Source organism: Xenopus laevis, chromosome 1S (assembly GCF_017654675.1).
Source record: "Xenopus laevis strain J_2021 chromosome 1S, Xenopus_laevis_v10.1, whole genome shotgun sequence".
NCBI lineage: Eukaryota > Metazoa > Chordata > Amphibia > Anura > Pipidae > Xenopus > Xenopus laevis.
In genome coordinates, this window is record NC_054372.1 from 102,148,180 (window position 1) to 102,157,404 (window position 9,225).

The 9,225-nt window shown below is 36.8% G+C and overlaps 1 pseudogene; it reads left to right on the plus strand.

Annotated features, from left to right (window-relative positions):
* The first annotated feature begins 4,947 nt into the window (after positions 1-4,947).
* LOC108703684 lies at positions 4,948-8,786 on the plus strand (annotated as a pseudogene).
* Positions 8,787-9,225: the final 439 nt, after the last annotated feature.

Consider the following 9,225-nt stretch of genomic DNA (forward strand, 5'->3'; position numbering starts at 1 on the left):
GTCTAAATACATCTGCATCTAGGTGATATTTTTTTTGTCTTGTTTACTAGCTTTAGATCTTTACGTTTAAGATCTGGAGCTTGTATAGTAGTTTAGGTAAGTGAATCATTTTAGTACAGGGAGATAAGAAAGGAGAACTACAGAGGGCAGCGTACAGAATTATGAGGCACCACACACTAGGTTTTAACTTGAAATGAGAATTTGTTAGGAAATGCAACAGAGAACAAGTGATAAGAATTGTAGGAAGAAAACTTGGATGCAGCTAGCTCAACCCCAGGAGAATAGAGACTTTGCATTAGAATGGAATAGTCAATAGTATCAGAAGCAGAGGATGAATCCAGGAGCATGAGAACAGAGTAGTGTTCTTTGGCCTTGACAGTCTTGAGATTGTTTGCAATTCTACATAAGCATATTAAAATACATATTCCGACAGAGGATGCCCACATCCCACCCATATGCTATTGATGAGTTCCCGTACCAATTTGCCACAAAAAAGTAAGATCAAAAGGGCCTTCTGCATTGTTGTGGTATCACACAGGTTCTCCTTTACTACTGGAGCATTGAACCTTATGTTGTTATGGTGGGTATTTTAACATACTTCCCAACTGTCCTGATTTTCACTGGACAGTGTTTATTTTACAGCTCAGTCTGCAGTCCCAGGTTCTCATTGAAAGAAATTTGTTCAAACTTTCCATAACCTAACATTTTTTTTTAAATGGGGGTTGCATTTAGGGGTGTGACCAGAAAATAGTTTTAACTATAGTTTAATTACTGTTCTCCCACAATCCTTTTGTAGTTTTCCAAAAATATTCCAAAAAAATTATTGGTCCTAAATGAGGGATGTGGAGTGCTAAAATTGCTCTGGGGCCCAATCACATTTACATATGACCCTAAACACACTTCGAAATTGACAAAGTCATTTATGCAGAGTGAGAAGTACAATATTCTGGAATGGCCGTCAGAGTCCCCAGACTTGAATATCATAGAAAATCTAATGGATGATTTGAAGCAGGCTGTCCATGCTCAGCAGCCATCAAATTTAACTGGAATGGAGAGAATTTGTATGGACGAATGGTCAAAAATACCACCATCCTGACACTTATCAAAGGCTATTGGATGTTTCTAGAGGCTGTTACATTTACAAAAGGAGGCTCAACTAAGTATTGATGTAATCTCTCTGTTGGCGTGTCCAAATTTATGCACCTGTCTAATTTTGTTATGATGCATATTTTCTTTTAATCCAATAAACGTTATGTCACTGCTGAAATACTACTGTTTCCATAAGGCATGTTATATATTAAAAGGAAGTTGCTACTTTGAAAGCTCAGCCAATGATAAACAAAACTCCAAAGAATTAAGAGGGGTTCCCAAACTTTTTTATATAACTGTATATAATGCAATATGGCAGCAGAATCCATCGGTTATAAATGTATCTGTACCCATATACATCTTCATGATATATTTGTATCATATTATATCTTTATAACTGTTACTCACAGACTATGTTATACGGTCATAATTTACTCATTAATAGCCTGGGACTTACATCTTTCAAATGATAATAGTCCCCTATTATAGGTTCATTATTAAGAAATTGATAGGCGTACCCAACTACTCTTCTGCACCTTTATAATTCTGTCACTTAGAGCTACACCCTTTTAGATCATTGCTTCTTACGTTCTGTTATACCTTTATAATTCTGTCACTAATAGCTGCACCCTTTTATATCCTTATAAATCACTGCTTCTTACTTTCTGTTATACCTTTATAATTCTGTCACCAATGCTTGTGCTCTGCTATGCCTTTACATTATTCTGTTACTGTAAGCCGCACGCTTTCACATTTTAGAAATCTGTAAATATTTACAAACCCATGCTTACAATCTGATATTGCCTAATAATTCTCCCAGCTTTAACTTATAAAGTAATATCTGCAGCAGAGAATATACAAACACAGATAAATGAATAAAAGCTGGGTTATTTTCAGTTTGTGTTGTTATATACAAAAGTTTGGTATAGCAGTATTTAGATAGTAGATGCAATCTAACGCCTGTACCCTCTTCTAATGGGAAGTAAAAATGAATGGCAGCCTTACATGTAAAGATATTATCACTGCATACAAAGTTTTGTTCAATAACTTGTGTATGCTAAGCAAAGCATCTGGACGGATATTTTGCCATAGATATATATTGTTTGTGTGATTGGACAGGTTAGAAAACTTATGTTTTATCCCTTTGCTCATTCAACAGTATCTGTACATGTGCAGGCGGCAGCAAGTGGGCAAGTGGGGGTAAAAAGCTACCTCTTGTAACTTTAAACTGGGATATATATTAAAGTCCAAATTTTCTGATCTGACTTTTAAACAGGGAAAAACACAATTTTTCGTAGAAAAAAAATCGTAGAATTGTTTGTGATTTATTAAACCTAGATGGTGTTAGAATAAAAAAGTACTCCAACTCAGACCGAGTTCTCATAGAAGTCAATGGCAGAGGTCTCTTTGATATCCTGATCTGCGCTGGGTTTTGTTAAATAATCTGAAGATTTCATGGAATTTGGGCCGCAAATCCAAAAATTCATAGGTTTCTGACATCAAATTGAGGGGGACGGAGACGTAGAAGGGGGTGCGGTGACAAGCAGAGCTGGCCTAGGGGCGCCAGATATGTAAATCCAGGCCTGATTGAAATGCAGCCCCCTTTGACCCACTCTGATGCTAATGTTTTGAGTGCAGAGCTGGAGGACAGCATCAGGCCTGCAGTCCCAGGATCACCCTTGTAGATAATGAGCAATTATACAAAAATTTGTATTTTCTCTTCACTCTTCTTGGAAGAGTCCTGCAGTTCTCCTTTTAAGAATTTTCAAAAACCATCTGATGGCTAAGCTCACAAATCGTAGCAAAAGGGCAGTGTTATAAATGCTTATAGTCCTCCTGACCCACATCATGTAAATTTGGAAATCCTGAGGCCTGGATTTGTGGTGAGAACACAAAGGCCTAGGGCGGCACAATTTTAGGTGTAGCATGCTGCATTCACTGCCTATTCAGGACTGTGTGGGAGATTTTGACAGTAGTTTCAATTTCCCTATATATATGTGTGTATATATATATATATATATATATATATATATATATATATATATATATATATATAAATATATATATATATATATATATATATATATATATATATATATATATATAATCACCGCTTCCATAGGCACTCTCCATTCAATCGATCAGCCTACCGGGTGCTCATCCAAAGGGATATCTAATTTGAGCAAGAAAGAGCACTCACGGCCATATGTCTGCTTCAAAGAGTATATAAAAGTTTTTATTGCATAACACCAACGCGTTTCAGTCCAAAGTCCTGATGACGGTCCTCTTTGGACTGAAACGCGTTGGTGTTATGCAATAAAAACTTTTATATACTCTTTGAAGCAGACATATGGCCGTGAGTGCTCTTTCTTGCTCAAATTATATATATATATATATATATATATATAGAGCAAAGAACCGGCACTCACGAAATGGAGGTCAAGCGTGCCTGGGTGCAGTCCTAGATCGGTAACATCAATTAGAAGTAGTAGAGATCGCACTCACAGGTCTTAATGTAGAAAAAGAAAATTGTGGACAAGTGCTGACGTTTCGGCTGATACAACAGCCTTTCTCAAAGTGGAAAAGGTTTCACACAAACGGAAATAAATACACGGTGTGGCGGGAACAAAATCAAATACAAAAGGAAACACCGGGGGCAGAGGAAATGATGTGTCAAGGGCAATATACGTGAAAATTTAACATATTAGTGAAAATACAAACAGTTGGATGAAAACCAGGATAAAAAGAAAATAAATCACAAACGAAAAAATGGAAAATAAAAGATGAAAAGTAAATTAAGGAAAGTCTAAGCTCAAAATTTATCTCATAAAGCTGCCATAGTGCGCTTGCGTGAAATGGGAAAATACACTAATTAACACCCATAAAATGCAGGATCGAACAACCCTCTGTAAGCGCTCATGAAAGTTACTTGGTAAGGCACAATGTAGCAACGTGTCAAAAGGAAATGGACACTGTGTCTAAAAATTACAAGGTTACTGGATAATATGTCATTAAGATAAGCAGCTTAATGAATAATGAATAATGTTCATACTTGTGTGTCACTGATTTTCTATATATTATTTTTATATAATTATTGAATATTCCAAAAAGCCTTTCTGCAGAAATAAGTTTGGGTAATAGAAAGATGTAACATCAGTATGAATTAGGCGCAACATTGAATGATTTTGCAAAACCAACCAAAGAAGAGGCAAAGGCCTATATTCCTTATATATACTGATAAATGCTAGAAAAACATTAATCCATCTATTTTTATATACCGAAGATAGATACCGAAGATAGATAGATTTTTCTGAATACTGGTATGGGACCTGTTATCCAGAATGCTCAGGGCCTGGGGTTTTCTGGATAATGGATCTTTTTGTAATTTGGATCTTCATACCTTATGTCTACTAAAATCATGTAAACTTTAAATAAACCCAATAGGCTGGTTTTTCCTCCAATGAGAATTAATTCTATGTTATTTGGGATCAAGTACAAGCTACTTATTATTATAGAGGAAAGGGAAATCATTTAAAAAGTTTGGAGTATTTGGATAAAATTGAGTCTATGTGAGACAGCCTTTCCTTAATTCAGAGCTTTCTGAATAACGGGTTTCTGGATAACGGATCAGAATGAATCCAATCCTAATTTTAAACTTAACTAAAATCCAAAAAAAAACAAGGCTTGCATCATCTGAAAATGATTTCAACATTTATAATATTACTTATGTACATAGGAATATACCAGCACTGTGTTTTTTTGATTCAGCAGCTGTATGCTGTTGTGTGCTGTATGAGGCTTCTATGTTTGGTGCCACTACAAGGCTTCACGGCCTCAACTTTGTTTTTGCACTTCGAAATGCGACCTTTAGTAAATATGGCCCTACATGTTGTTTCTTTAAAGAAAGAGTCTCAAACAAGGAAGCAGCAAGTGCTGGTTCTGGGTTTAGATGGGTCTTGAAAGACAAGTGTAATGAACTCCATTTTGACCAACAGGGGGAACCACAGTACAGCTCTCAAGGAAGGAATTCATGCAGTGTGTATAACCAATGGGAATTCCAAAATTGAAGGTAGGTAAGCATTGTATGGGAAGTTAGCTGATGTACAAATGATATACAGTATCTGTTTCTCATTAATATGTTTATGTTTATATCACAGCTGCTATAATTATGCTTGTCATTTAGGCATGCATTCACTCCTACTGAAAATGTCTAGACTGAAGAAATCTTATATATTTTGATGCACCAAATCCATAATTTTTTGTTTCAACTGTATCTGAACCCTGCAAAAAATGATGAAAATCTGGATTTGGTAGATAATGAGAGTTTTGGAGTCTCTTATTTTTGCTAAAGCTATCTATATGCTTACTGGTAGAAGACACACAAAAGCGGGAATCCCATTGCCTGATATTGGTGCACTCAGGCACTGAAGACAATCAGAAAGTTACCAATCATAACCCTCTCACTTGCACACTAATTGACCAAACAAGATTAGTGCAATTTTTTCAGTAGTGAGTACATATAGAATGCAATCAAACACTCTAGAAACTCACATTTTTGGCCACATCTAGCCCTTAATATCAAAGGCTCAAATATTTGCCTATAAACAGCTGTTATTGAATGTAGCTTTTTTGAAATATATATTTACTCTGTTGTTTCGTTATTCCCAGTTGGGAGTAGTGAACAGTTAAGCCCATTTTGGGAAAGATACCTTGATAAAGCCCTTGCCTACGTTTATATTGTGGACTCAAAAGATCACAGTCTTCTTCCTCTTGATAAAATGCATCTTCATCAGCTGATTCAGCATGAATCTTCCCTTCCCTTGGTTGTCCTTGCTAATAAACAGGTAAAGCTAACATTTCTTGCATTGGCATAGTGTTTTATCTACTTTCCAGAAGTCAGTATGGGAATGGGACCTATTATCTTGAATACTCAGGACCTTTGGTTTTCCCAAAAGGGAATAAACCCTATAAGATTGTTTTACCTTCAATCAGGATGAATAATAGTTGGGATCATGCACAAGGTGCTGTTTTATTTTAACAGAGAAAAGATATAATTTAAAAAATTTTAGTTATTAGAAAAGGTTTACGGACAATGGATCCTATACTTGCAGTTTGTTCAAGTCAAGTGTTAAAAAAATCAAATGTACTCACAACTCAAATTGGAGGTTATTTATGAAAAAACTCGAAAGTCTAACATTTGATCAAATAGAAAGTACCCGAAAATTTGAATCAACTTTGAATTGAGTTTTTCAAACTGTCAGGAAGGCTATTAATATCTTCAAATGGTTCAACGGACCTCTGCCGTTGACTTCTAAATGAACTCAGCAGGTTTTAGGCAGTAACGGAACTACGGCGGGTCGGGCCCGGATGCAGACAATGCAGCTGGGCCCCCTGACCCCTTTCCGGAAATGCTTTTGTTAGCGCCTACGCGTGAGTGCAAACTGCCAGCAGGCCTGCAGGGGGTGTGGGTCCTGGAACACTTGCACCCCCTTCTCCCCCGGTAGTTCCGCCACTGGTTTAGGTGGCAAAGTATTAGACCTGTTTTTGTGGCAAAGAATTAGACCTGTTTCCAGAATCGAGGGGTGATAAATCTCAAATTGAAATTCGAGTTGGTGGTTTTAATTATGAAAGAGTTTTGAAAAAAAATGACAAAATTCTAATTTACCATTGGAACCTTAGTAAATGGGCCGAATATGTGCCAGAATTGTCTGAATATGCAAAGAATACAGAAATTCTATCATGTATAGAGTATAGGCAAGTATAGGCATGCCATACCATTTGCATGTTTACATAAGCAATTTTTAGTTTGCGTGATGCAGACATCACACAATATTACGTTATGATATAGAAATGTTTCATCTGAAATTGAATGTAATTTTAAAATTGTGTTTTCTCAATCCTATTTCCAGGTATTACTGTACATGACTTTATAACATGAACATGTTATTTTGGCAATGCAGCTATAACCCAGTAAATATTTCAAAAATGGAAAGTAAAAATGAAAAACAAAGTGTGAAACAGACCTCTCAAACATCAGATAGTTTGGGGGACAGTTTTCCAATAAACATAATATTATATTAGTTAATGAAGCGTTATGCTTCTGATCTGCACTTGCATTATAGTGTTTTTACTATATATTATGGGCAGCACAAATGTCTGCAAAGCTGTGTTCTCTTTAATCTTTGCACATAAGTTGCATGCACAAGTTTTGTGTCCATTGGATGCTGTCTGAGTGCCATCCTCTGCCTTGCTCCCCATATTCTATCTAGAAAGTGTAGTATGGCACACTCACACACTTAAAATAGCTGACCTGATACACTGTCAGGTCAGACATTTATTCCTCAGATGCTCTTTTTTTAGTGCAGTTGTGATCCCACTAAATGAACCTACTGGCTAGGACTCACCAAACTGTTTAGTGTCTGTAATGAAATGGCAGTATCACAAAGACCTGATATATATACCATGTACCATTCTACTATTTCTTCATTGCTGTGAAAGAAGATAAAGAGAATAAACAAGCTTAAGCCAACCTTTTCAACCTAAAACTAAAAGCCTCTTTCTGCCTGTTGTGTTTGGGAACATCATTTTAACTACACCCTTGGTCAGGGATCCCCAACCTTTTGAACCCATGAGCAACATTCAGAAGAAAAAGGAGTTGGGGAGCAACACTAGCATGAAAAATGTTCTTGGGGTGCCAAATAAGTGCTGTGATTGGCCATTTGGTAGCCCTTATGTGGATTGTCAACCTACATTGAGGCTCTGTTTGGTAGTACACATGGTTTTTATGCAACTAAAACTTGCCTCCAAGCCTGGAATTCAAAAATAAGCACCTGCTGTGAGGCCACTGGGAGCAACATCCAAGGGGTTGGAGAGCAACATGTTGCTCACGAGCTACTGGTTGGGGATCACTGCCCTTGGTTATATCAATTTTTAAAAACTACCTTGTAGGACTGCTCAGATATATGTTTTCTTGAGTATGACTTTTTCTTGAAGTCTTGATGACAGTGATGCCCTCTGTATTTCACATAAAGGGGAAATGATGAATTGTCAATACATTGGATACATATTTTATTGTATAACTGTATATGTTCATTTCAGAGATATGTGAGGAAAGGAAGCTGTTTTTAATTGCACCCGCGTGGCAACGAATGGTTCTGAATTACGTTCCAGTATTGAAGACGCACAGGAATTTCTTGCACAGCTGCTTTTAGAAACCCAGTAAAAAAAAACAAACTTGGTTGACCACGAGAATATGCCAAATGTATTCATCTTAAGAATGAAAAAGAACTGCACCTCTCTAGGACCAAACCCTTAGTATTTCACCCTGGAGCCTGACTATTTACAAACAGCACAATTCACTGTTACTTCCTGGACATACCACTCTCTTAAGGGGATGAAAGGGAAAATGAGGGGATCCCTTCAGCATAAAGCCTAACACTATTCGGGAACTTCAATAACAGCACTTTAGATAAATGAAAGATTTCCTAAGCTTTATTGATCCTCACATAGAAAGGCAACAAGCTCACAATGGATTATATAACGACTGACTCCAGAGTGGAGTGTGAAAATGTTCCTGCAAACCTTACTCTTATCCATGGAAAATATATTTACTTTCTAGGAAGAGTTCACTGTAATATTCCACATACAGTATATAAGCAAATGCAAATGGTCTCCTGTAGTCTCTCTCACTGTCTGTAATTTACACCCAAAAACCTTACTTACCCACTTTATTGAAATGCATATAATTGTTGCTCAAAGTCCTCCAATATCTTCCAAAGCCCTGGAGCAGGGAGCACTGCAAGAAGGAAGAACTGAGCAGCAGGGGTGGAGTAAAGTTGGGGCCAGGGCGTGACAGGTGTCGCCAAGATACCCCAGGATCACTTAGGTCCTGGACTGGCAAATCTCTGGAAAAGGCAGACATAGGTTCCCATTCTACCTTGCCTATTAAAATATGGGAAATGGTTACATACTTAATATTATTAAGCTTAATAAATCTCAAAATTCTAATTATGGAAAGTCAAATTCAAATTTGCCATTTTTTTTTCAACAAAAATCTCAGTAAAAACTCCAATTGGAATGTTGATAAATCTGCCACAAAAAAAAACCTTACCATTTACGGTGAACTACCCTTTTCAC